General features: G+C 40.6%; 1 long non-coding RNA gene and 1 other non-coding gene across 3 annotated transcripts in view; one reads left to right on the plus strand and one right to left on the minus strand.

Annotated features, from left to right (window-relative positions):
• Nucleotides 1–2,606: 2,606 nt before the first annotated feature.
• LOC141585598 (uncharacterized) overlaps nt 2,607–27,018 on the plus strand; it is a 173,420-nt gene continuing 149,008 nt past the window's right edge. For both annotated transcript variants that reach the window (XR_012519151.1, XR_012519150.1), the window contains exons 1-2: nt 2,607–2,704; nt 3,179–4,878. This is a non-coding gene — a long non-coding RNA (uncharacterized LOC141585598). The remainder of the gene's footprint in view (nt 2,705–3,178; nt 4,879–27,018) is intronic.
• Nucleotides 13,819–13,922, minus strand: LOC120368408 (U6 spliceosomal RNA). Its single transcript, XR_005582553.2, has one exon. It is a non-coding gene; the product is annotated as a U6 spliceosomal RNA (small nuclear RNA).

Genomic DNA, 27,018 nt, shown 5'->3' on the forward strand with positions numbered 1-27,018 from the left:
AGTTAGAATGATTTTAACAAACCTCCAGTGAGTATTCACTAAACTATGTTATGCTAGGTACTAAGACCAAAGTAGTGAACAAGTAGAGTACACAGAATGCTACATGAAAGGGCAGAATACTACAGGAGCACAAAGGAGAGGAACAAAGACCATTAAATGGGAAGAAATGGAAGTTCAGAGATGTGAAAGGACTTGACCAAGTTTTAGATCCAGTGTCAGAAGTGAAATTAGAACTGTGGTTTGTCTGATGTTCAGACTAGTGTTCTTCTATGGCCACATTAAGGCTCTACTGTAATGTTGGTTCTCCAGAACAAGTATATCATTTGTTACCACAGTAAAAACAATGATACCTTAATACTAAAAGAATAAGCTTTCTCCAGATCTACCACAAGGTACTTTACAGGAAATTTTGATTTAGATTCTGTACATTATAACATTGAAGTCACTGGAGACCTAGTCTAGTTTTGCCTCAGGGAAATGTTTCTTTATAGTGTCACTGTCTCACACACACACACACACACACACACACACGGGCCATCACACATGAGCAGGCACAGGCATACAGCACACAACTGGATATTGCTTACGAGCCCCATCTTAAAAATACCACAGAACAAGATTTTTCTTTCCTATCAGGGAACAGTTCAGTTATCTACATCCTAGTCTTGGGAGTAACAACTTACATCTGATACAGAATTTTTATTGTTTACATAGTGTTTTCATATACTATCACTGGACTCTCAAAAACAACCCAGTTAAGGCAGGTGTGGTTGGGCGCACCTGTAGTACCAACTACTCAGGAGGCTAAGGTGAGAGGATCACTTGACCCCAGGAGTTCAGGTCCAGCCTAAGCAACATAAGGAGACCTCATCTCTTAAATAACAATTGAATTGGGCAGGGTGCTGTGGCTCACCCTTGTAATCCCAGCACTTCAGGAGGCCGAGGTGGGTGGATTACCTGAGGTCAGGAGTTTGAGACCAGCCTCACCAATATGGTGAAATCCCTGTCTCTACTAAAAATACAAAATTAGCCAGGTGTGGTGGTGCATGCCTGTAATCCCAGCTACTTGGGAGGCTGAGGCAGGAGACTTGCTTGAAGCCGGGAGGCGTAGGTTGTGGTGAGCCAGGATCGCGACATTGCACTCCAGCCTGGGCAACAAAAGCGAAACTCCGTCTCAAAACAAAAACAACAACAACAAAAAGCCACCTATTTCTTAAGGTGAGAAGGAGGGAAGAGTGTAAAATGTTGGCTGGATTACTGTATTGCCTTTAGATATAAAAATATCTAGGGTATACCTAATTTTCAGAATTAAAAATTTAGGGAAATATATATCCCTTTTCAAAAGCCTGTAGCACTCGGTGTTTCAAGGTGGTCTCCCAGTCAAAGATTAGCTAAGGAGATCCGACCCTGCTTAGCTTCCAAGATCAGAGGAAATATGGCAAGTTCAGGGTTGTTTGGCTGTGGATCATGTATTTTTATATCTAGAATTCATTCATATTCATTCAATCAATCTTGCTCTGAGCAGGATGATCTCAGATTCAAACTCAAAAGCTGGATCTGGTTGTCAGCTTTTTTAGGCACTGTTTTGTCATGGGATTTAAAATCTCTTGGCCTAAGTTTTGGATCTGTAAATATAAATCCCAACCTGGACTCTTCCCTGGGCTGACCGAGTTCAGGGAGAAAGGTGGCAGTGGGTAAGTCATATGATGGAAAAGCAAGGACAACCCTGTCATGAAAACTTTCAGGAACATTTCTTTTTAGAGACAAGGTCTCACTATGATGCCCAGGCTGGCCTCAAACTCCCGGGCTCCAGCAAACTTCCCGCCTCACCCTCACCCTCCAACGTATCTAGAACTACAGCCCGCCCTCTCCCCACCCGCGCTCCCAAAGAACAGTTTTTAAACGTGAAAGCCACGATTATCATTTGCTTTTTGCTCTGCCCTTCATCGTCTGAATAAGAAACCTCGTAACTGCTTGCTTTGGGTTAAGTGAATTTGAAATATTATTATGGCATTTCCAATTTTCACAGAAGGATTTTGGCGATATCATAATCGTCACAAGGCCCCAAAGGGCCATCAAAGGTCAAGCAGGGAGGTCGGTTTCCTGGAGGGCTCATTGTGGGGTAAATGTCTTGAGGGGGCTGGTCAGATACCCCTTTCCCGTTTCCTGGAGCTCAGTGATAGTCTGCTGCCCACGCCCCGTCAGACAAGTGGCCTCAGTCCCCCACAACCCCTGCAGGTCTGGCGCCCCCCCTCCAATTCGCAAGGCTTCCCGGCCAGGCACGATCGCGATCAGCTTTGCCACACAACAGGTACAAGACCCGGCGGCAGGTACCGGGGTAGGCAAGTTGATTTCACAATGGCCGAGAAGGAGGAGCGGACCCACTTCGTAGTTTCTCGGAAGGCCAGCGGACTCGCCGGAAGAGCGGCTTACGAACCGGAAAAACTGCAAAGCCGAGTTCTCGGAGCGCATGAGCGGCGCCTTCCGCTTCTGGCTTTTGCGGTGGAGTGGATCCCTCCGCCAGTCACTGCATCCGGAAGCCGGATCTAACTTGCCCGCCCTCGTTCTGCCCCTGCGCGGACGTGACGTAGGCGGTCGCTGCCCTTGGCCTCCCGAGGCGCCGGCCGCTTGTGACGTAAGCCGCAGAATCGTCTGGGCTTAGTCCGTCTCTGTGGCTGCTTGCCTGAAACTTGTCTGAGCAAAAGTAATTTTGCCATTTCCTGAAACTTAAGTTAAACCTTTAAGCTCTCCATTTCCTAAAAGAGTAATACGCGGGCACCCCTCGCGCTAGTTCATCACCTTTTAACCTGGGAGTTGTGTTAATAGGAAGTAGCTGCAAAATGTGTTCACTGTCAGGTTTATTTGGAAGCTTTGGATTGTGTTCATGCGTTCTCTCAGCGTGTGAACTGCGAGAAAGTGGAGTGTCAGCCGTGTGAAATGACAACTTGGGATATGGAGGCTGGGAGGTGTAATGCCCATTCTGGCTTGATGAGTTTTGTTTGTTTTTTGAGGCGGAGTCTCGCTCTGTCAGGAAGCTGGGGTGCAGTGGCGTGATCTCGGCTCCCTGCATCCTCTGCCTCCTGGGTTCAAGCGATTCTCTTGCCTCAGCCTTCGGAGTAGCTGGGACTACAGGTGCCCGGCACCATACTCTTCTAATTTTTTTTTTTTTTTTTTTTAGTAGAGATGGGATTTCACCGTGTTAGCCAGGATGGTCTTGATCTCCTGACCTCGTGATCCACCCGCCTCGGCCTCCCAAAGTGTTGGGATTACAGGTATGAGCTACCGAGCCCGAACTAGCTTGATGAAATTAATGTAATTTTATTTTAATTTTCATTTGAATTACCCAGGAATAGCACCTTGAAAAGCCGGGCGTAAAAAGCAGTTAAAGAGCTTCGTTTTTTAAACTAAAGACCGAATAAAAATCTAAGTGCATTAGAAAATAAATAAACTTACAAGGGCTGAAGGTTTTGTCTGCAATTTACAGCTAATTAAGTAGGCACAAAGATTTCTGTGACTTGCCCAAGAGAGGTGGAGTTCGGGCCAACTGCTTTCACCAGGACACCACCATTGCCTGCCTGAATATGGCCGCCCTTAGGACCTGCTGTATCTGGCCGTTCAGGACCTCTTTTCTTGTCTTCCCCTCTCACTTGTCTTTTCTCGCCCTTTCATGTTTTTGGTTCCTTTCCTGTGTTCCCCTTATCTCCACTCCCCTCCCGCTTTGCTTCCTCTGTCTCTTTAACTTCTGTTTTCTTGATGGTGGAGCCAACCTTTTGCTTACAAGGCCATATAAGGAAATGGAATAATTTAAAAAATTTATTTTCATAAGGTTTGTTTTCTTGTCTTAAGCTTCTTTTTTAGGGAGTGAAAAAGTTCATATACAGATAGACATAAAACCTCCTCTGGTAAAAGCTGCCCTCTGTTTTCTGCCCCAGCTGTCCTGTGAAAGTAGGAGTGTGTGTGAATGGTGAAGCAAAGAGAAGGAGACATTGGGGTCAGTAGAAGAGGGTGTGCAGGGTGTAGGGAAGTTACTTACAACCAGAGAGCCTAGGTCCCTGGCTCATCCCTGTAATCCTAGCACTTTGGAAGGCTGAGGTGGAGGCCCCTTGGCACCACTGCACTCTAGCCTGGGCAACAGAGTAAGACCCAGTCTCCCATTCTCAAAACAAAGACAACAACAACAACAGAAACAGGAGAAACACCATCTATATAAGCAAAGAGGTACTTAAAATGTTGCAAAACTCAATCCAAATAACATGGCTGTGGATTCTACAAAATCTAGGAAACACATTCCCAATCATTGTACATTCATCTGTAATGCATTTCCGTAGACAATTTGTGTCTTTTAGGAGTAAATCTGTAGCTTTAGCTGACCCAGAATTAATCACAGGCTTTCATTGTCTATTCAATGACAAGGTATTATGAACTATTATGTGAAATAATGAAGTATCAGTGTTTTCAGATTTCATGGCCTTTTTGGTAGCGTTTTCAGTGCGGTGGCACCTGTTCCCAGTTCTGCCAGTGAATGTTGTTACCTTTGATCTACAGTTGGGAAGCTAAAACTCAGAAAGTTACTTGTCTAAGACTGTACACCTCCAAGAAGGCAGAACCGTTGCTATTTCCAATTTTCTAGTCTCCAAACGTGTAATAACTAATTTCCAATTTACAATGAATAATATAATTATTATAAATTAATACTAAAATACTGACCAAACTGTGCTCTCTTATTACCAATTTTTTTTTCTCTCTCTTTCTTTTGTGAAAGTCTCACTCTGTTGCCCAAGCTGGAGTGCAGTGGTGAGATCTCGGCTAACGGCAACCTACGCCTCCCGGGTTTAAGTGATTCTGGTGTGTCAGACTCCCCAGTAGCTGGGACTGCAGGTGGGTGCCACTACACCTGGCTAATTTTTGTATTTTTTTTTTTTTTTGAGTCGGAGTCTTCCTCTGTCACCAGGCTGGAGTGCAGTGGTGAGATCTTGGCTCACTGCAACCTCTACCTCCCTAGTTCAAGCGTTTCTCCTGCCTCAGCCTCCCGAGCAGCTAGGACTACAGGCATGCACCACCACACCCAGCTGATTTTTGTGTTTTTAGTGGAAACAGGGTTTTACCATGTTGGCCAGGATGGTCTCGATTTCTTGACCTTGTGATCTACCCGCCTTGACCTCCCAAACTGTTGGGATTACAGGCATGAGCCACCATGCCTGCCCCAATTTGTTTCTTTGGTGTTTGTAATTGGTCAACAATAACTTGCAGAAAGTGATTGGAACATATATTTTGATAAAGCATTTGAAGGTATTCCTGGTTTCATTTATGTTTCAGGCATCTATGTTGAAAGAAAATAAAATGCTGTGTATTCTGTAATTTAAAAATAACTGTTCATTTTGGTGACATTTGGTAGGTGGATAGTGAAAACAAAAGATGATACTCTCTATAATCTAAACATTTATGTTAGGATAGATTATTCCCATATCTATGTAATGATATATTCCTACCGTCACAAATCTACAAATCACAGAAGCAGTGTTATTTGATGTTCTCTTTTTCAAAAAATTCTACCTTCCAAGGTGGTGGTTCTTTGAGTTTTATAAGTGGACCATAAAGTAGTTGGAAACCTGGATGCCAGGATGGTAGAAACATGAAGCTTGCTTATTCCAAGGACAGTTTTATATATGTAAAGGACTTTATTATCCTTACTGTATACAGCATTTTAATGGGGAGGAGGAAGCAGGAGCATTGTTGGGGATTAATTTAATTTTGTAGTTTTGAAATACAAACAAATGATTGTAATAGTCTTTAAAATCAGCAGTAGTGTTGACATTTTTACTGCTAAAACTTTAGAACATACAGATGTGAAAGAATATCTTCACCAGAAAAGTACTAATCAACTCCTTGGGAAGCTTGAGAATACATTTTAACAACATCTGCACTCATGGGATAAAAGTTGAAATGAGAGCTCACAGGACAAGATTTATTAACCTTATCCTTCTGCCTTACCATGAAGACAGAAGCTCTCACAATTAAGCAGTTTGAACAGAAATACTAGCAAGGGATTGGTGTTTGTATGTTTACTCTGAAGCTGTAATAGAAAACCTCTAATGGGACAACATGTATTTGCATGTTTGCAAATAATGTTTTACTTCAGATGATTTAGAAAATATTTCATTCCAAAGTATTGTGAACTTTCAAACATCTATTCTGTAGATGATTGAAATATTTTGGATAATCTATTAATTCATATTGATACAATGTCTTTGACTCTCATACTCTGTTGCAGTTACTATTGCTACATAGCAAATTGGTCCAAATTAAGCATCTTGAAACAACCATTTTTTACTTTCATGGATTTTGGGGAAAGTCAGATCAGACATGACAGGAGTAGTTAATCTTCCCTTCTTGTGTTCTAAGGTCTCATCTCTCAAGCTGGGCTGGCTCAAAGACTAGAACCGCCGATGGGAACACTCACACCTGGCTGCCTTATGTGACTTGGTTTCCTTATAGCTAGTGATCTCAGGGTAGTCAGACCTTTTACAAGGCAGCTCAGGGTTTCAAGTGTGAGTCTTCTAGTGCTGCATTGCCTAAGATAATACCCAGCTTCAGTATCATGTCCACAGTGGTCTGTGGGTTGAAGCAGTCACAAGCCTGCCCATAGTCAAGAGGTGTGGCCATAGACCCTACCTCCTCCAGCTCTCCAGGAAGAGTATAAAAAAGACTTAGGACCATGTTTAAAAGCTGCCACTTACTCTATCCAACCCTCTCATACTCATACTCAACTCTGAATATTTTTCTTTAGATATTTTCCCAAAGTGTCTACATATTCATAAAACCCCTACATGTGGGCGAAGGCCAATTAAACTGTCATGGGATGATTTTTCTTTTTCATGGGAAGCAGATGGAATTAACAGACTGGCTGCTGTTTTTAAACATGTTATGCCAATATCTGTGTCCCTTCTGAGATGGGTTGTTTTTCTTCAGTGAGGGAGAACATGTAATCATTCCCTGTTGAAAGCACTTTTATTTAGAAATCATGCTTGCTTTTACTCTTTGTTATTTGGATATATATGTGTGTCTGGAAATAGACTGAAAAGAAACTTGCCTGTTGATATCTTAATAAAAGTAATTAAAACATTCCCAGGGCTGGGACTAGGGCAAGGTGAGTGAGGCATTTGCTTCAGCTATAAAATTTAAGGCTATGCCCAAAAACTCAGTAATCCAAATAAATATTTTCATTTAGTATTAAAGAAAATTAAACCTAATGCCAAGCAATCCGTAATAAAATATCAAAGTTTCAGATAAAGACAGTATATTATTTTCCTAGGGCTGCTGTAACAAAGTACCAAAAACTGGGTGGTTTAAAAGAACATACATTTCTTTTCTCACTGGGTGTGGCGGCTCACTCCTGTAATCCCAGCATGGGAGACTGAGGTGGGCAGATCACGAGGTTGGGAATTCGAGACTAGCCTGATCTACATGGTGAACCCCATCTCTACTAAAAATACAAAATAGCTGGGTGTGGTGGCGCATGCCTGTAATCCTAGCTACTCAGGAGGCTGAGGTAGGAGAATCTCTTGAACTCAGGAGGTGGAGGTTGCAGAGAGCCAAGATCATGCCACTGCACTCCAGCCTGGGTGACAGAGCCAGACTCCATCTCAAAATAAATAAATAAATAAATAAATAAATAAATAAATAAATAAATGAAAAGGAAAGAAAAGAACACACATTTCTTTTCTGTCAGTTCTGGAGGCCAGGGGCTCTCAGGAGGAAACCTCATGCCTCTCTCCTGGCTGTGGGTCATTGCTGGCAATCCTTGGTGTTTGTTGGCTTGTCTGCATTCATCTTCGCCTCCATTGTCACGAGTTCTTCCCTGTGTGTCTCTGTGTCCTCTCCTTTTCTTTTGAGGACACCAGTCACTGGACTTAGGGCCCATTCTAATCCACTATGACCTCATTTAAATAATTGTAGTCACAAAGACCCTGGTTCCAAATAAGATCACATTCTGAGGCTCTGGGTAGACATGAATTTTTTGGAGGCACTATGAACACTACAGACAGGATCAGTGTTACTGACTTTTCTTTTTCCTTAAGGTCCGATATGGCTGAGCATAGTAACCCCCAATCTGCCTCAGCTTCCAAAAACATGCTCACACATGTTACTGGAGTAGATACTAAATGTGTTTTGACTCAAATTAGACAATACATTACAAGATTGTTTTTTTAACAGCACAGGCTGGGTACTGCCAGGTGAGCTGCTGTTCTATCACTTCTGGAGCCTCAGACTGAGAAGTTCCATCCACTTACCTATTTCAGCTTCCACATGACTCCTAAATCTGTCTCTTTAGCCTCACTACTCTATGAATTCTAAATTCCTTTTTCCAATGGCTCCTGGACATTCCAACTTGTTAACCTAAAGGCATCTCAAATGTAACTTGTATTTCACTGAAGCATTTATGTCTTCTTGTCTTCTTCCCCATCTCCTTCATTGGCATGTTCATCTTCCCTGTCCCCTAAAACAAACCCTTGAGAGTCTCTGGTCTCTACCCCTTTCCCAGTACCTTGTCTGGTTCCACCTCAGAGACAATTCTGAATCACCTTCCTCTGCCATGATTCTCAACCTTTTCAGCAGGTATCATCTTGGGTATGGAGATGTTCCTACAGAATATGTTTATCATGATCTGCTTGGAAAATAAGAGTTGTGAATGTGTTACAGGTTTAAACATTAAATATATTTTGCCTTGGAAAATACAGTGAATTATAGATAATTTTGTCAGCATGACTTTGACATTGTATATGGCTTTATATAGAGAATATACATATACTCTATATTGTATATATAAACTATATATTTTATATACACATAAATTCTGTATATTTAGACACATACACACATACACGTACATATATAAAGAAAGAATGAGAGAGAGAGCATAAGCCTGGGCTTACATGATTTTGCCCTCAGCCTCAGAAAGGGATTACAGGCATGTACTACCACCCTCATTCTGGATGTTAATGTTTTGATGCTTTAGTATTACTAAACCTGGTCACCCAAAGCAAATTCCTCCTAGTCTCCTTTTTGCTGTGGTAGAAACTTTGCTCATCCTGAGGTTGCTGCTTCCCTGTGGCCCGCTCTAGTGTGGCAGTTCACAGACCTCCTACCCCTAGCTCTGAAGCAGAGTGGAAGTCCTCCCTTCACCTCCTGGTCACTTCTGGACTATTTTCCCCCCTCCACCCTATCCCTGCCCCAGATTTCAGTCTCACATTAGCAGATTGGCATACTCCATTCTTCCATAGTATAAACACTTATGAACCTCCTGAGTTCTTCTTCCTGTTTTTTCTTTGAAGAATTTTACGTTCAGGTTCACTGCCATTCTCTGAAGTGACACCTGATTTCAGCATCCAAGTAGGTGATCTTCAAGTAGCCAGGTTTCATGGCTCCTTGACTTCCCCTTTTCCAACAATTTTGTTCTCTTTTTATAGCAGCCATTCTACTCCCATGGACCTGCTTTAAACTGTGTCACACATCCAAGCCATCATCTCAGTCTTACTTTACTACTTCTAATCCTTTTTTAAAAAATTAATTTATATTTTTTATTTATACATAAATTTTTATTGATACATGTATTTTAATTTTAATTTTTATTTTATTATACTTTAAGTTCTGGGGTACATGTGCAGATCTTGCAGGATTGCTACATAGGTATACACATGCCATGGTGGTTTGCTGCATCCATCCCCCCATCACCTACATTAGGTATTTCTCCTAATGTTATCCCTTCTCAATCTCCCCACCCGCTGCTATCCCTCCCCTAGCCCCCTAACCCCTAACAGACCCCAGTGTATGATGTTCCCCTCCCTGTGTCCATGCGTTCTCATTGTTCAACACAAACTTATGAGAACATGCACTACCTCTAATCTTTGCAGCTCATTCTTCCTAGTTCTTTTCACCCCACATTATATTCTCACTATCCTCTTTACCTAGTTTAAATTCCACAGTCAGTCCTTGTAATCACTCCCTTGCATAACTCTCAGCTCCCAACTAAACCTGCCCAACATAATATAATTGCAGAAAGACACACAGCCATGCTGCCCGGGCTCACTCTAAATGACCTCAACCTTGAGTGGACCCTTAATTCTGTGTGGCAAGCACACATTTCCCTGGAACGTTCACATTCTCCTAGATAACCCTTCTGATAAACACACTCTTCTAGATACTTCTCTTCTTTCTTCAGACCTCTCATACCTCTCCCATCTTCACTCTGTCACTTTCCTTAAGAAAACAGAAGTGATCTGAACAGAACTCCGTGGCCCTCACCACTTGTCCACCCACCTTCTGCACCTGGGTCTACATACTCTGCATTCCCTTATGTTTCTGTGGGTGGACTGTCCGTGGGGGACCTATGGGTCCTAACTAAGGGCAGCCATTTCACTTGTGCGCAAGAGCTCTTCTTCTTTCATTTATTTAAGGTCATTAAAGCAGCAATTGTTCCCTCCTTCTATGTTACCAATTAATATCAATTGATTTTTTTGAGATAGGGTCTCACTCTGTCACCCAGGCTGGAGTGCAGTGGCACCATCTCAGTTCACTGCAGCCTTGACCTTCCAGGCTCAAGTGATTTTCCCACCTCAGCCTGCCTAGTAGCTGGGATTAGAGGTGCATGCCACCATACTTGGCTAATTTTTTAGATTATTTTTTTGTAGAGAAAGGGTTTTTCTGTGTTATCCAGGCTGGTCTAAAAACTCCTAGACTCAAGCAATTCCCCTGCCTTGGCTTCTCAAAGTACTTGAAATACAGGCCTGAGCCACTGCACCCAGCCAATTTTTTTTTTTTTTCCTTTTAAATTATCCAGCCTCAGATACAGAACAGTATTTCCCAGGTTATTTTCCAAGGTTTTTATACTCTTGGAAGTGTATGTGTAATGTTCCAGTACACATAGGAACTGGCAAAGATTTCATGACAAAGACATCAAAGGCAGTTGTAACAAAAACAAAAATTGACAAATGGACCTAGTTAAACTGAAGAGCTTCTGCACAGCAGAAGAAATTATCAGCAGAGTAAGCAGATAACCTTCAGAATGAGAGAAAATATTTGCAAACTATGTATTTGACAAAGGTCTAATATCCAGAATCTACAAGAACTTAAACAAATCAGCAAGCAAAAACCAAACAACCAGATCAAAAAGTGGGCAAAGAATATGAATAGACATTTTTCAAAAGAAGACATACACATAGCCAACAAGCATATAAAAAATGCTCATTATTATTAGTGATTAGAAAAATGCAAATCAAAATCACAATGAGATACCATCTCATACCAGTTAGAATACGCCATGGAATGCTATGCAGCCCTAAGAAGCAATGAGATCAAGTCCTTTGCAGGGAAATGGATGGAGCTGGAAGCCATTATCCTCAGCAAACCAATTCAGGAACAGAAAACCAAACACCACATGTTCTCAATCATAAGTGAGAGGTGAACGATGAGAACACGTGGACACAGGGTGGGGAAAAACACACACTGGGGGCTGTCAGAGTAGGGATGGGGCAGGGATAGCATTAGGAATAATAGGTAATGCATGCGGTGCTTAATATTTAGGTAATTGGTTGATAGGTGCAACAAACCACTGTGGCACACATTTACCTATGCATGTACCCCAAAATTTACCATAACAATTTAAAAAATTCCAAAGAAAAGTTTAAAAAATGTCAAAAAATAACAGATGCTGGCATGGTTGCAGAGAAAAGGGAACACGTATACATTGCTGGTGGGAATGTGAATTAGTTCAGCCATTGTGGAATGCAGTGTGGTGATCTCTCAAAGAATTCAAAACAGAATTACTCTTCAACCCAGCAATCTCATTATTGGGTATATACACAAAGAAATATAAATCATTCTGCTGTAAAGACACTGGCATATGTAGGTTGATCACAATATTATTCACAGTTGCAAAGACATGAAATCAACATATATGCTCATCAACAGTAGACTGCATAGAGAAAATGTACACATACACCATGAGATATTACACAGCCATAAAAAGAATGAGATCATGTCCTTTGCAGCAACATGAATGGATCTGGAGGCCATTCGCCTAAGGAACAGAAAATTAAATACTGCATGTTCTGACTTACAAGTGGGAACTAAACATTGAATGCGTATGGACACAAAGAAGGGTACACGAGAGACTGGGGCTTACTTGATGGGGGAAGGTGGGAGGAGAGTGGGGATCAAAAAGCTACCTACTGAGTACATGTAATTTACCTATGTAGCAAACCTGCACATGTACTCCTCAACCTAAAATAAATGTTAAAAAAATTAACAAAATATTTTCTAATGAATATTCCCAGTTCAGATTTCCTCAACTGTCACGGTAATGCCTTTGTAGTTAAAATTTTTTTTTAATGGAATCTCATTCTGTCGCCCAGACCAGAATGCAGGGTGAGATCTCAGCTCAAGAATCTCACTCCGTCGCCCAGACCAGAATGCAGTGGTGGAATCTCAGCTCACTGCAATCTTCATTTCCTGAGATCAAGTGATTCTCCTGCCTCAGCTTCTCAAGTAGCTGGGATTACAGATGCTCTCCACCACACCTAGTGAATTTTTTTGTATTTTTAGTAGAGATGGAGTTTCACCATGTTGGCCAGGCTGATCTTGAACTCCTGACCTCAAGTGATCTACCTGTCTCAGCCGCCCAAAGTGGTAGGATTATAGATGTGAGCCACCGCACCTGGCCTAAAAATGCTTAATCCATGATTTTATCAAAGATTATACATTATCTTGTTTTTGAAATTTGCTTTGTTTTTTATGTACCTATCACTAATTCATGCCCATAATTCCCAAGGGAAGAGTGAACTCCTTTCTCAGCAAGGTCAAATCAATGAGAAAATCTATTAGTTCTACTTGTTTTTTGGAAATGCGCCTCCCACAAGTCTTCTGTGTATGAAGAAGTTAATACACAGTTTAACTGCATAGTTTCCTCTTGCACAGTTTCCTCTTGACACTTGGCTTCACACTTTGTCACCCTCCTAGGTTAGAGTCCATGTGTTCTGGATTCCAGGTCTTCTGCCTTGATTTGTTACTCTTTTGTTTTGGTAAAAAATATCCTTTGGTAGCTTCTTGCAGGAGGGTGCATTGGAGGTAAATTTTTTGAGAATGTACCTGTCTCAAAATACCTCTATTCTATCCTCATACTCAATTGGGTAAATTTTTTGAGAATGTACATGCCTCAAAATACCTCTATTCTACACTCACACTCAATTGGGGTATAGAATTCTAGTTGTAAATGTAACTTACTCTTAACATTTCCCAGGTATTGTTCTGTTGACTTCTAGTTTCCAATGTGGGTTAGACATCCAATACATACTTTTTTTTTTAACTTTTTCTTTTTTTTTTTTTTTTTTTTGAGATGATGTGTCTAGCTCTGTTGCCCAGGCTGGAGTGCAGTGGCATGATCTCAGGTCACTGCAACCGTTTCCTCCTGGGCTCAAGCAATTCTCCTGCCCCAGCCTCCTGAGTAGCTGGAGTGCAGTGGTGTGATCTCAGCTCATTGCAAACTCCGCCTCCCAGGTCCCCCAGTTCAAGATATTCTCCTGCCTCAGCCGCCCTCATTATAGGTGAGTACCACCATGCCCAGCTAATTTTTGTATTTTTTGTAGAGATAGGGTTTCACCATATTGGCTAGGCTGGTCTTGAACTCCAGGGCCCAAGCAATCTACCTGCCTTGGCCTCCCAGAGTGCTGGGATTATAGGCATAAGCCACCATGCCCAGCTGTCTTCTAATCTTTCTATTGAAGTTTTCATTCTGGTTTTATTTTATTTTTTATTTATAATTAAAAAAATATGGAATGCTTCACGAATTTGCATGTCATCCTTGCACAGGGGCCGTGCTAATCTCTGTATCGTTCCAATTTTAGTATATGTGCTGCCGAAGTGAACACCATTCTTGATATGTTTTTAATTTCCAAGAGCCTCCTTCTCATTCTCTGATTGTTTATTTTGTTAAAACAAGCAAACAAACAACAACAACAAAAATCTGGGCACAGTGGCACATGCCTGTAGTCCAAGCTATTCAGGAGGCTCAGGCGGGAAGATCTTTTGAGTCTAGAAGTCCAAGGCCAGGCTGGGCAACACAGCGAGAGCCTGCCTCTAAAACAACAACAACAACAAACTCTTTGTGATAGCACTTTTCAATGTTTCATGGGTCCAACAGCTTTTCTTATTCTTCAGAGGATACTAATTACAGTTTATTTGAAATTTTTTTCTTTTGTCTCTGTTTCCTCTAAGTTCTGCCACCCCCACTTTTTGCTTTGGGATATGCCTCTTATGTTGGAGGCTTTCCTATAATGTCTGTTGATCTTTGGTTGTCTGTTTATATTTAAGACTGAGGATGGAAAGCCGACTGTGGTGGGAAGTGGGGAATCCTGGTGAATAGTAAGCTTCTCTGGAGGATTAACAAGTGAGGAGCAAGCCAATTTCTGGCAGGCTTGCCACATGTTAGTATCCTAGTAGGATCTATTGATCACTCGTTTTGTAAGGGGTAGATTTGTGGGAAATGAGGGGAGAAAAGGCTGGGAGGTCTTGCAGGCCAGTATGCAGATTTCCTCAATTTTATTATCTTTTCAGTTCACCCTGCCTCCTGCTTTTCCAGGCCCCTGGAAGAACTTTTGATCTCTGACTCCCAGGGTTCTGAGGTGGAGTAGCTGGCTTCTTGCTGGTCTTCCCTCTGTTGGTATGTGGGTTTCAGTGTTTTTCTAGTCAGTCACACTCAGCCAACGGCTGCCAACGTCCTGAAACTGTGATTTGATCTGCTGTTGTTTTCTTCTTCCACTCTTTATTTCCATGTGGATTTATAACTTTTACTTTCCTCTTCTGTCTTTTGAGAGAGCGTCGGAATGGAGTGGAGACAAAAGCTCATGTTCATTTTTCCGTCTTACTAATCAATTTGTTATTATGCTTTTCAGATAATTCATGGTTTTCCTTTAGAAGAAGTCTTCTTCAATCACATGTATAGTTAAATACACCATACTTTATTTTATCATGGGAATAAATTCTTGACTAGTTAAAAGATACTTAGCATGTGTTAGGGTCATCTAGTGGACAAGTTGAATTCAGCATCATAGGCTTTGACTAAAGAGAAACCTCCTGAAACCTATAAAAAGAGCTAGAAAGTGTCACTATATTCTTTTTGTCTCTGCAAAATCTTCTCATATAGAAGAGTATGTTCTCTACTATATGGAAAGAACACACATACACATTTATTTTGTGGTTTATTTTAGTATCTATTTCATTTCATCTTCCTGGCTATCTTAAAATCTTACTGTTGTAATTTAAGATGTTTTGCCCTTAATACCCTTGTGGGAGATGAAAAAAATAACTGACTAGACTGTTCTCCTTTGTTTGTAGCAGCTTTTAAAATTATTATTATTCGATAGGGATTAGATTCGATTCTGTTCTCCTCTGGGATGTTTTACTAGTCCACGACTGGCCATTCTGAGGAATTAATTGAAAAGGAAATGGTAGCTGTGATTAGATTGCTGGACCCAGTAAAAAGGTAGCGGCTGAGAGGTATCCATGGCCAACTGAGACAAGCTGCCAGTGAATTATGCTGCTCTGTGCTTATCAAGACTTCATGTTGCACAGAAATGGATTGAAAAGATGTAAGTTATTCAGTCTCTCAATATTACCCTCAGTAATTTACTTAAAAAAAGAACAAAACTGATCTGAAGACAATTTCAGTCAGGAATTTAAAATTACTAGTCTCTTTTTGTAACTCCAAAAGGATTTTATGTCTGTCACTACAAAACCTGCTGTGGATATTCCTAAGCCTCAATTCGGCCAACTACTGAGAATTCCCACAGCATGAAAATATATAAATCGCCAGTGCTTGGGCTAAATGCAAACCAATTAAGGTTTTAAATAGCTGAAGTGTGAGCCAAAGCCTGCTACATAATTTCAATGCCATCTAGTGGACAAATGTCATCTTTAGTCCTCATTCAAAACACTTTTGGTGTCTTATAGTATTTTTCTTAGGATGATATACCAAATAGTTTTGAGTTAAGCATATATGTCATCAGCTTATATGGCTATAAAACAGAATTGTTGCTTGGTTTGAGTAACATGCCATCAAATAGTACCCTTAGTCCAGGCACAGTGGCTCAAACCTGTAATCCCAGCACTTTGGGAGGCCGAGGCAGGTGGATCACTTGAAGCTAGGAGTTCAAGACCAGCCTGGCCAACATGGTGAAACCCCATCTCTACTAAAAATACAAAAAACTTGCCGGGCATGGTGGTGCAAACCTGTAGTCCCTGCTACTCAGGAGGCTGAGGTGGGAGAATCGCTTGAACCTGGGAGGCAGGGGTTGCAGTGAGCTGAAATTGCACCACTGCACTCCAATCTGGGCAACAGAACAAGACCCTGTCTCAAAACAAACCAAACAAACAAAAAACCCAAATAACACCCATAGTTATAATTTACTATTTTGTCATTGAAAAATTAAAAGTATATATGTAATGTTAGGAAACTAGTATAGGACCATATTTAATCATTGACAGACAGAGAATTTAAAGGATAAGCCTTCAGTCTTAGCAAATGAAAGACCTGTGAGGGAGACATATCATTTGTCCATAAGTTAAGTGCCATGGACAAACACATTAGTATTATTATAATAATAGTGACCTTGAGAGCAGCAGCCAACATAGTTAAAGGCTTATATGCCAGGTACTGTTCTGCATGCTCTGCTTGTATTAACTCATTTGATCTTCACAGTAACCTAATGAGGTAGGTACTATTGTTGCACCCATTTTATAGACAAATTGAGGCACAGAGTGGTTAAATTTCATACACACTAGAGAGAGGCCGAATAGGAATTGGAGCATTTGTAGTATCCTTTGGTTTTTACTGGCTTGGATTTGGGGTAGTGCTTTTGTAGAAAGATCCACAAAGAATCATGAAAGACCCTTTAATATAATCAGGACACAGTCAGCGCTTGATCATCCTATGCCAATGCTCTAGGCAGAGTATGGGAATGTTGGCTCAAGGATGAGGCTGTGCAAACAAGGCTCTCTGTGGGTCCCTGACCAGAACAGCTTTGGTTAGACCTACTTGCTCTTCTGGCTCTGTGGGGGTAAATCACCCCTGGAGAATTGAGAGTGGATTTTGCTTTTGTATAATTGTGGTCTGGGGTTATTTGTAATCTCCTTCTCTCTCTATTTAGATCATAGAGTTGATTGATTTGAGTGTAACCAAACTAGCTGTGGTCATTCAATAAATAGAACATCATTAAGCATTTTTCTTCTTGCTGGTCACAGATAACGGTTCTGTTCTTTCACTTTGGACATGTGATCATTTAAAGCCTTAAGGATAAGAAATTAGGTTACTATCTCACATAGGGATTTGTTGATTTTATTGTATTGTATTTTATCATATTGTATTTATTTATTTTGGGACCGAGTCTCACTCTGTTGCCCAGGTTGGAGTGGAGTGGTGCAATCACGGGCCACTGCAGGCTTGACCTCCCAGACTCAAGTTATCCTCACATCTCAGCCTTCGAAGTAGCTGGGACTACAGGTGTTTGCCACCACACCTGGCTAGTTTAAAAAACAACAACAACAACAACAAAAAACATTTGTAGAGACAGTACTTGCTATGTTGCCTAGGCTGGTCTTGAACTCCTGGGCTTAAGTGATCCTCCCATCTTGCCCTCCCAAAGTCCTGGGATTACAGGCATCAACTACTGCATCTGGCCTGCTTTATTAGTTTTCGTGAGCCTCACACACAGTTTTCAAGGTCAATAACTGGTTTATTATCCTCAATTTACAGATAAGCAAACTAAGACTCAGGAAGTTTAAGTGGTTGGCCCAAATTCACATGATATATGGCTATAGAAGTAAGACTAGAACTTAGGCATTTCACTGAATTTGTTACACACACACACACACACACACACACACACACAGACACACAGACACACATGCACACTCATTTTTCTAGGTTTATAGTATTAATATGTATATATGTATAAATGACAATGACAATTGAGTATTTAAACATTTTAAGATGACCTGATGTGAAAATGAAAATTATGCTAATTCCACTTTTTAAAAACAAACACTGAGTTTCACTCAGTTACAGGCTGGAATGCAGTGGCATGATCATAGAGTTGTAACCTTCAACTCCTGGGCTCAAGTGATCCTCCTACCTCAGCCTCCATGTAGCCTCCTGAGTAGCTGGGACTACAGGTGCATGCCACAATGCCCTACTAATTTTTAAAATTTTTTGTAGAAATGAGCCTCTAATTTTAATTTTTTCATCCATTTTGTACTTCCTCAGGTACTATTAAACTATTAAAAGATTTTCAATAGGACAGATACTCAAATCATCTATATAATATAGGTAATTTAAATATTTTACTGACTAAAAGACAGAATCTAGGTAATCTTTCAAGGCTTACTCTAGCCTTCTAGTTCTATTAGTTCTTAATTTAAAAAGTTTCTTAAGGATTTCTTTTTATAAGATGACATACCTTTACAGCAGTTTTACAAGCTCATCATGCTTCATACAATTTATCCAGAAGGAGGCAGCATTTTACTATTAAATTGATGCTTCTCCAAAGGTTTCAAATTGTTTTGTTTTGTTTTTCAAAGATATAAAATATCTAAATACACACATCCCAAAACCTTTCAGGGCAAAGATTCCTGAATATCATTAGAGCTTTGCATGTTGCCACAACTGTGAAATCCAAATTATCCTCAGATAAAATGTGTCTAAAATTACAAATAGCACAGATAGTAGCCAAATTCGTTGGCAGAAACCCTTTTTGCAAAAGATACTGATCAAAATAATTTAGAGTTGAACAGAAGATGGAGTAGAAAGAAGGGAAAATGAATCATTCAAATGTTGCTAACTTGTAGAAAATAAATACTTGGTTAATAAGAGATCAACTTTTGGAAAAAAAATTTTGATTCACTCAGAAACAAGGATAATGAATTAGTTTTAATCATCTACCTAGATTCATAAATGGGACTTGCTCTTTCTTTCATTGTTTTTATTGAATCACAAGATCTTTAGAGGGAAACTTGAAATTCCCTGTGGCATATTTCAGTGATTGCTGGTCAGAACTCATTTTATTCATCACAAAAAATGAGAGTCTATCTGCTTTTAGAGGATTAGAAAGAAGGGAATTCCACCATGATAGGGGAAATTAAGTTATGAGAATAACAGATGGCAGAGGGGTTTTTTTCTGTTGCCCTTGTTTGACACAGAACCCAGAGCTAAAAACAGTAATTGGGGTTTGACACTTTCTCCCGAGTATTCCTAAAGGGCTAAAGAACTAGCCACCAGTCTCCACCCACTTCCCCTGTCCCTTAACAACTTGTCCTTGGGAAATAGGTAGAGTGGAGTGATTTCCCCCACTGCCATCTCTAAGGGGCTGCTTACCACTCCCATTTCCAAGTGAAGAAAGAGACTGTCCCCACTGTGACCTCTTCTTAAACATAAGGTTTGCTTAGCTATTCATTCTGCTAGAGCAGAGAAGATGCAAACTAGGAGAGATGGCTGGTCAGAGAGAAGAGGCTGTGGTGGAACGGTCAGCTTGCCTACCCATTATGTGGTATGCCCAGGTTATGGGAAATTCCTTAGGGCAAGAGGACATATGGAAGGCAGGTGCCTTTGACCCAGCTTGCTGTAAACCTCCTCCGTTCCCAGGACTGTGCAGCATGATTTTGGGTTTATTACTGGGGATAGTTGAGGGAGTGGATGGGAGAGACTCAGCCATAGCATACTCTTCCATATGGGGGTGTGCAGTGGGAAGACACCCCCAGGGTCCTCTGGCTTGCACATGTGCTCTCAAGAGGTGGACTTGAGAGGCTGGCACTCACACTCAGGGTTCTCTGGAGAAGCAGAACATCGGGTAGAGTGAGAGCCACAGCTGAGCCTGTTGGGTGGAGAGACCTTGTCCCTTTCTTTCTCACTCTTCCTGACTAAAATACTCAAGGAGCAGGGCCTAGGAGAGGGAGGAGGAATATCTCAGAGCCTGCATTCCCCCAACCCATTTCAGTTCAAGCAGCGAGGGTCCTGACTCAAACCTTCTCTGGAGTGGGAGGAGACGGAGTTAAATAGAGTTTGAAATTGAAGTTTAGATTTTTTTTTTTTTTTAAATAACCAAAAGTGAATAGAAAGTGATGCAGTTTTGGCCAGTGGCAGTAGCTGATGTTTGTAATTCCAGCATTTTGGGAGGCCAAGGTGAATGTATTGCTTGAGTTCAGGAGTCCAAGACCAGGTTGGACAACATGGTGAAACCCTGTCTCTACAAAAAAAATACAAAAATTAGTCAGATGTGGTGGCACGCATCAGTGTTCCCAGCTACTTGAGAGGCGGAGGTGGGAGAATCACTTGAACTCGGAGGTCGACAGTGCAGTGCACCGTGTTCATGCCACTGCACTTCAGCCTGGGTAACAGAGCAAGAAGACTCTGTCTCAAAACAAAACAAAACAAAACAAAACAAAACAAAACAAAAAACAGTGATGCAATCTGTGCAGAATGCCATGGAGAGATGGAAAAGGGAAATACGGAATTTGGGTAAAGGATTAGGAAAAAGTTGAACAATTTCATATTTATGCCCCCGTAAGTAAAGCTGAATTGGCTATATAAGTATGTAATGGTAATGTGATTTAAACACTAATATAATATTTATTTTTCCTAATTCCCGTTCTTCCTCCACCCTACATCATTAAGGCTTATTTACCAGGGAAGGAAAGGACAGTGTCAAATAAGTTCTTAAGGAAATCAAGATGATCAGTGTTTCTTAACTAGCGGAAAGAGAAAATAGATAACCCTTTTAGTTTTTAGGAAGCTGTGTGTGTGGCAGGTGGTAGGTGGGAAGGAGAGACATTACACGTTACACACACACACACACACACATACTCTCAGACTCTATACCCAGGACAGGGAGAGGAAGGAAGGTATAAGGGGAGAAACAGGGAATATATGGTCAAATAAGTGGACCCTGATTTGCTCCTCATACCTTCATGGCCAAAGGACAGATGAGTTTTGAAAAAGGTCTTTTGAAACCTTTCCAGAGTAAAGAGGTTTGTTTCTAGTTTCCCTAGATAAAAGCTAGGAAAACTTCAGTCTTTCAGGAGAATCACAGTGTCTAATATGGAACCACACAGGCAGTGAATTAGACATGGCTGCAGGTAGCATCTAAACCAGGCGTCCCCAAACTTTTTACACAGGGGGCCAGTTCACTGTCCCTTAGACCGTTGGAGGGCCACCACATACTGTGCTCCTCTCACTGACCACCAATGAAAGAGGTGCCCCTTCCTGAAGTGCGGCGGGGGGCCGGATAAATGGCCTCAGGGGGCCACATGTGGCCCGCGGGCCGTAGTTTGGGGATGCCTGATCTAAGCAGAGACAATGTCAAATATGGAGCTCCAGAATCATGAATCATCAGAAAAATGCAAATCAAAACCATGATGAGACACCTTCTCACCCCAGTCAGAGTAGCTATAATTTAAAAGTCCAAAAATAACAGATGTTGGCAAGGTTGCAGAGAAAAGGGAACACTTATGCACTGTTGGTAGGATAGTAAATTAGTTCAGACCCTCGAGTTTGGAGATTTCTCAAAGAACTGAAAACAAAACCACCATTTGACCCAGCTATGCCTTTCCTTGGTATATTTCTAAATAAAAATAAATGGTCCTATCAAAATGATACCGGCGTTCATATGTTTATCATAGCTCTATTTACAATAGCAATGACATGGAATCAATCCAGGTTCTCATCAATGGTGGATTAGATTAAAAAATGTGTGGTGTGTGTCCAGGCTGTTAAAAAAAAAAAAAAGACAAAAATAAAAAATGTGGTAACTATACACCGTGGAATACTATGCAGCCATAAAAAGAATGAAATCATGTCCTTTGTAGCAACATGGATGTAGCTGGAGGCCATTATTCTAAGTGAATTAACACAGGAACAAAAAACCAAATATTCTCACTTATAACTGAAAGCTAAACACTGGGTACACAAGAACACAAAGATGGGAACAGTGAACAGTGGAGATCCCAAAGTGGGGGACAGAAGGAGTAGGGCAAATGTTGAAAAGCTGCCTATCAGGTACTATGTACACCACTTAGTGACGGGAGCATTAGAAGCCCAAACCTTAGCATCATGCGATATTCCCATGTAACAAACCTGCACATGTACCCCTTGCATCTAAAATAAAATTTTTTTCAAAAGAGAAACTTTTGGAGGTGTTGACCATATTCACTGTTTTTACTGTGGTGATGATTTCATGGGTATATACATATGTCAAAACTTTTTAAATCGTGCAGTTGAAATACATGCAGTTTAAGGTATGTCAGTTATAACTTATAAATCTAGGGGTTTTATCCCCCAAAGGACTAAACTTCTGATACATACAATAAGATGGCTGCATCTCAAAATGCTAAAGGAAAAAACAGCAAGACACAAAAGGCTATAAATGATACGATTCTACTTATATATTCTATATTATTGTGGAAAAGCCAACGTTACACAACACTGCAGAAATCAGATCAGTGGTTGCTTGGGGAGTAGTGGCAGGCACTAACTGCAAAAGGGCACAGGGAATTTGAGGGGTGGGGGATGCAGAAATACTCTGTATTTTCACTGTGGTAATGGTTACACAACTACATATATTTGTCAAGACAAAACATGCATGAAAAGGGATTTTACTGAATGTAGGTTATATTTCAATAAACCTGACAAAAAAAAAAATGCAGCTATACAGCCCCAAGAATCTGTTGGCTTTTGTGATGTGGAAGGATCCTGAAATTCTTACATTCTGCTGTGGGAATTGAAACCAGAGGCCTTCAACCAGGGCTCTGGGAGCAACATGTGGGTAAGATGCCCTGTGCCCCAAAAGCTCTGCAGTGCAAGCATGCCAGGGGCTGTTGGAAGAAGTGGAAGTAGAGTCAGAGGATTTGCTGGGCGAGCCTGGATGAAAGTGGAGCCAGTTAATAGGGGCAAGGACTTCTGAGACCCCTGCTTTGCCAAAAAAGCTGACCACAGATGTCACCAGCAGGGTGTTACCAGGTAGTGCAGGTAATATGTCTAAGGAGGCCAGCCCTGGGGTCAATTGTCTCCCTCAGCTGCCCCCAGAAACATGTAATCTCTCTTCTACTCTCAGATCCCCATTTTGTGAGGGAGCAGGGAGGAACAGGAAAGACAAACCTCAGAGAGTATTTGGACTTTGAACAGACTGTATAGTGATCTGGAAAAGGCAGTTTAAAGCAAGGTAACTGACTTTTTTTTTAGAAGGAGTTTTGCTCTGTCAACCCGGGCTGGAGTGCAGTGGCGCAATCTTGGCTCACTGAAGGTTCCACTTCCCGGGTTCAAGTGATTCTCCTGCCTCAGCCTCCCAAGTAGCTGGGATTACAGGCTTGCACCACCATACCTGGCTAATTAAAAAAAAATTTTTTAGAGAGTAATTTTGCCTTGTCAAGGGTGGTCTCGAACTCCTGGCTTCAGGTGATCCTCCCACCTCAGCCTCACAGGCTTGAGCCACTCTACTTGGCCATTGACTCTTGTTCTTTTTCATTTTTGAGACAGAGTCTTGCTTTGTCGCCCAGGCTGGAGTGTGGTGTCGTGATTTCAGCTCACTGCAACCTGTGCTTCCTGAGTTCAAGCAATTCACCTGCTTCAGGCTTCCAAGTAGCTAGGATTACAGATGTGGTCTTGAACTCCTGACCTCAGGTGATCCACCCTACTCAGCCACCGAAACTGCTGGGATTATAGGCATGAGCCACTGCATCTGGCTGGCCATTTACTCTTAACCAGTAAGTTCATACCTTTCCTATCCCACACTATTGTGCCACCTCCAAAAGTGGGAATGGGGATTTTTGAGGAAGTTTGTATCAATTAGAGAAAGGCAAGAGTTTGAACCAGTACCCCAGCCTCCCAAAGTACTGAGATGATAAACTTGAGCCATGGCACCTGACCCTTAGGATTTTTTTTGATATTCTATTTTCAATGTAAACTTTTAGTGAATATTTAGAAGTTTAGATTATTAAAAAGTTTAGTGTATGTGTATACTTAAAATGACAGAACTTTAAGTCTATCATACATGTCTATTTTGGTTGATTATGTGTCTAGTGAGGCATAATACACAAAATGATGAACATTCCATTTAACTGTGTAGGACAAACTGGGAATTCTGAAAGATTAAATTTCAGTAGAAGACAATGGGAAGATTCTATTTAACTAAGAGGAGATGAGAAGTAAATAAGCTTATCATTTTCTGGAAAAAAGTAAAGAAGGATTTTTATTTTCTGGGTAGAAAAGTAGGGCAAACAGTTTCAGAATTTCTAAAATACATTGCCTTTATGACTTGAATTTTATGGTCCTCTTTAAGGCTTGAAAATAGTATTTGCAAAAACTGATTGGATTATTTATACCGAGGGCATCTTTCATAGTTAAAGGCTACCTGGAGATATGCCCTGTGATGTTTGAGAATAGTATAAAACACTTCAATACTCATAATCTCAGGCACAACTTGTAGATCTAGTTAAAGGGATTCCTTCATGCTATAATGAATTTTTTTTGAAAACATAAAAGATATTTTGACATATCAAGTATATTATTTTATTTTTGACCAAAAGGATAGAAAAGTAAGGCCATGCCTCAGAATGTGTTAGAAGTAAAAAATATTGTGAAAATTTGAGCTAATTATTGAGATAATTCAAATATAAAAGTTTGAATTATTCATTAGAGGTAAAGTAAGTTTGTGTTGAATCCTTTATTGAATTGACTTTGTTCTCTTAATGGAGAATTAGCCTCAAAACTAGGAAGTGATAAGATTAGAAATAATGTGGGGTCTCTTTTCTGATTTGTTTGTATGCATCATTTTAGTGGCAAATTATTTATTTGATGCTTAGTTGAAGGGTACCTAGCCATTAGGAAATGTTCTCATTCCTGGTTCATTTATTTTAATATTTTTGACTTTTGCCTTATTTTCTTTCATTAATTCATTTGTTTTCATTAATTCTTGTTTAAAATGGAAACAGAATGATCCAGAATAAGCTTTAGTTCTCAAGTTTGCCCTCTTACTTTCTGTCAGTGATCTCATTAATCATGATGTAATCCTTGGTGAGAGAGGACTAGAGATATGCATTGCGAAAGAAAATGGAAAGAGGAGGGCACAGAAGGAAGATGGTGTGGATTCAGTCTCCAATGCCACTGTGATTATATCAGACTCAGTAAAATTAACATGCCCACGCTCAGCTCATGCACATCTAGTGGCATACATTTGTCAACACCCAACACCACAAAATCATTAAAAATCAAATCAAAAAGGATAAATTATCATCCCCAACAATACGACACAGGTACGGTTTAGTCCTCTTCTCTCTTATGATATACAGTTGTGTCTTTCCATCACTGTAAGCAGACCAGAAGTGACATCACATTTGAGGTGCAATCAATATAATTAATCAGCTTGGAGGTAAGACATATTGGTTCTCAAGAACTGGGCCTGAGGTCAGGGGAGAGCAATCTTGTAAGTGCAGAAGAAAGGACCATCAAACGGTACACCTTGGGGTCCTCACCTTTCCAATAAATCACATCATAGCACACCTACCATGACAGTATTTCACATTTTCAAAACAATTTTGGTCTAAGAATCTTGGGCGTTTTTAAAGAAATAGCACTGCTATTATAGTTTTTTTTTTTTTCATGTAAGTGGAAATAGTGGATTTCTACGGGATAAAAGCAACAGGGCAATGCATCTAGTGTTGTTTAGTGCTAGATGAGGCTGGTAGTTGGTATGAAGTATAAAAATCATGGGAGATGTTTCTAATGACATTAACCAAAATAAGTGTGGAAAAATGATTTCAGCAAGTCTTTATTTTATTTGTGGATCACATTTGCCTTTGTAAAACCTCCAAATTCTTGTATCTCTTTAAACCTGATCTTAGGAATGTTGTTGAACCAAATTTGTGAATTTCAGACAGCCTACGGCCTTTTCCAGAGATATTTACAGTTTAAGCCCCTTTTTTAAAGAAAAAGAAAAAGAAAAAGACAAGCTTTATCCTCAGTAAATGGAATTTCAAAGTCAAAAGAGGCTTAGAAAGAACCTTTTTATTTCGAAGTAGAGGGTCTTTTGTAGTACACTCTTCTTTGCTTCATCTCTAAGTATGAATGTCTTTTGTCTTTATATATATATTTAAATAAGTTAGGTACAAAAGTTCTGAGAAAGTCCCACTTGATTAAGTGGAAATTTGTCAATTAACTTTCAGGTGGTCATGCTATTAAAACAGTCTTCTGGGTATATGCTGACATAAGCTAAGAAGTTTTCACTGGACCACTTTATTTATTTTTATTTTTATTTTTGTGATGGAGTCTCACTCTGTTGCCCAGGCTGGAGTGCAGTGGTGTGATCTCAGCTCATTGCAGCCTCCACCTTCCTGGTTCCAGTGATTCTCCTGTCTAAGCCTTCCAAGGAACTGGGACTACAGGTGCACACCACCATGCCCAGCTAATTTTTGTATTTTTAGTGGAGATGGGGTTTCACCATGTAGGCCAGGCTGGTCTCAAACTCCTGACCTCAAGTGAACCTCCCACCTTGGCCTCCACCTCAGCCTCCCAAAGTGCTGGGATTACAGGTATGAGCCATCACGCCTGGCCTTGTTTTTTTTTTTTTTTTTTTTTCTTTAAGGCAGAGTCTCACCATATTGCTCTGGCTGAACTTGAACTCCTGGGTTCAAATGACCCTCCCACCTCAGCCTCCCGAGTAGCTGGAATTACATGTATGTGCCACTGTGCCTAGCTCAATAGCATGTGTGTTTAACTGAGTTAGTAACACAGTTCCTTTCTACTACCTCCACTCTAAGAGTATTGTGAGAGATTTTTAATTAAAGGAAAAAGTAGCAAATCTGAAAAATAGAACATACGAAACATCTGGTTTTAAAAGAATGACTCTATTATGTCTGTGAAACATCGTCTATATTCTCTTTGATAAAATAAAAAAAATATGTGGTTGAAGACAATAGCAGGTTCAT

The sequence above is a fragment of the Saimiri boliviensis genome, chromosome 9 (genome assembly GCF_048565385.1).
Source record: "Saimiri boliviensis isolate mSaiBol1 chromosome 9, mSaiBol1.pri, whole genome shotgun sequence".
Lineage (NCBI taxonomy): Eukaryota > Metazoa > Chordata > Mammalia > Primates > Cebidae > Saimiri > Saimiri boliviensis.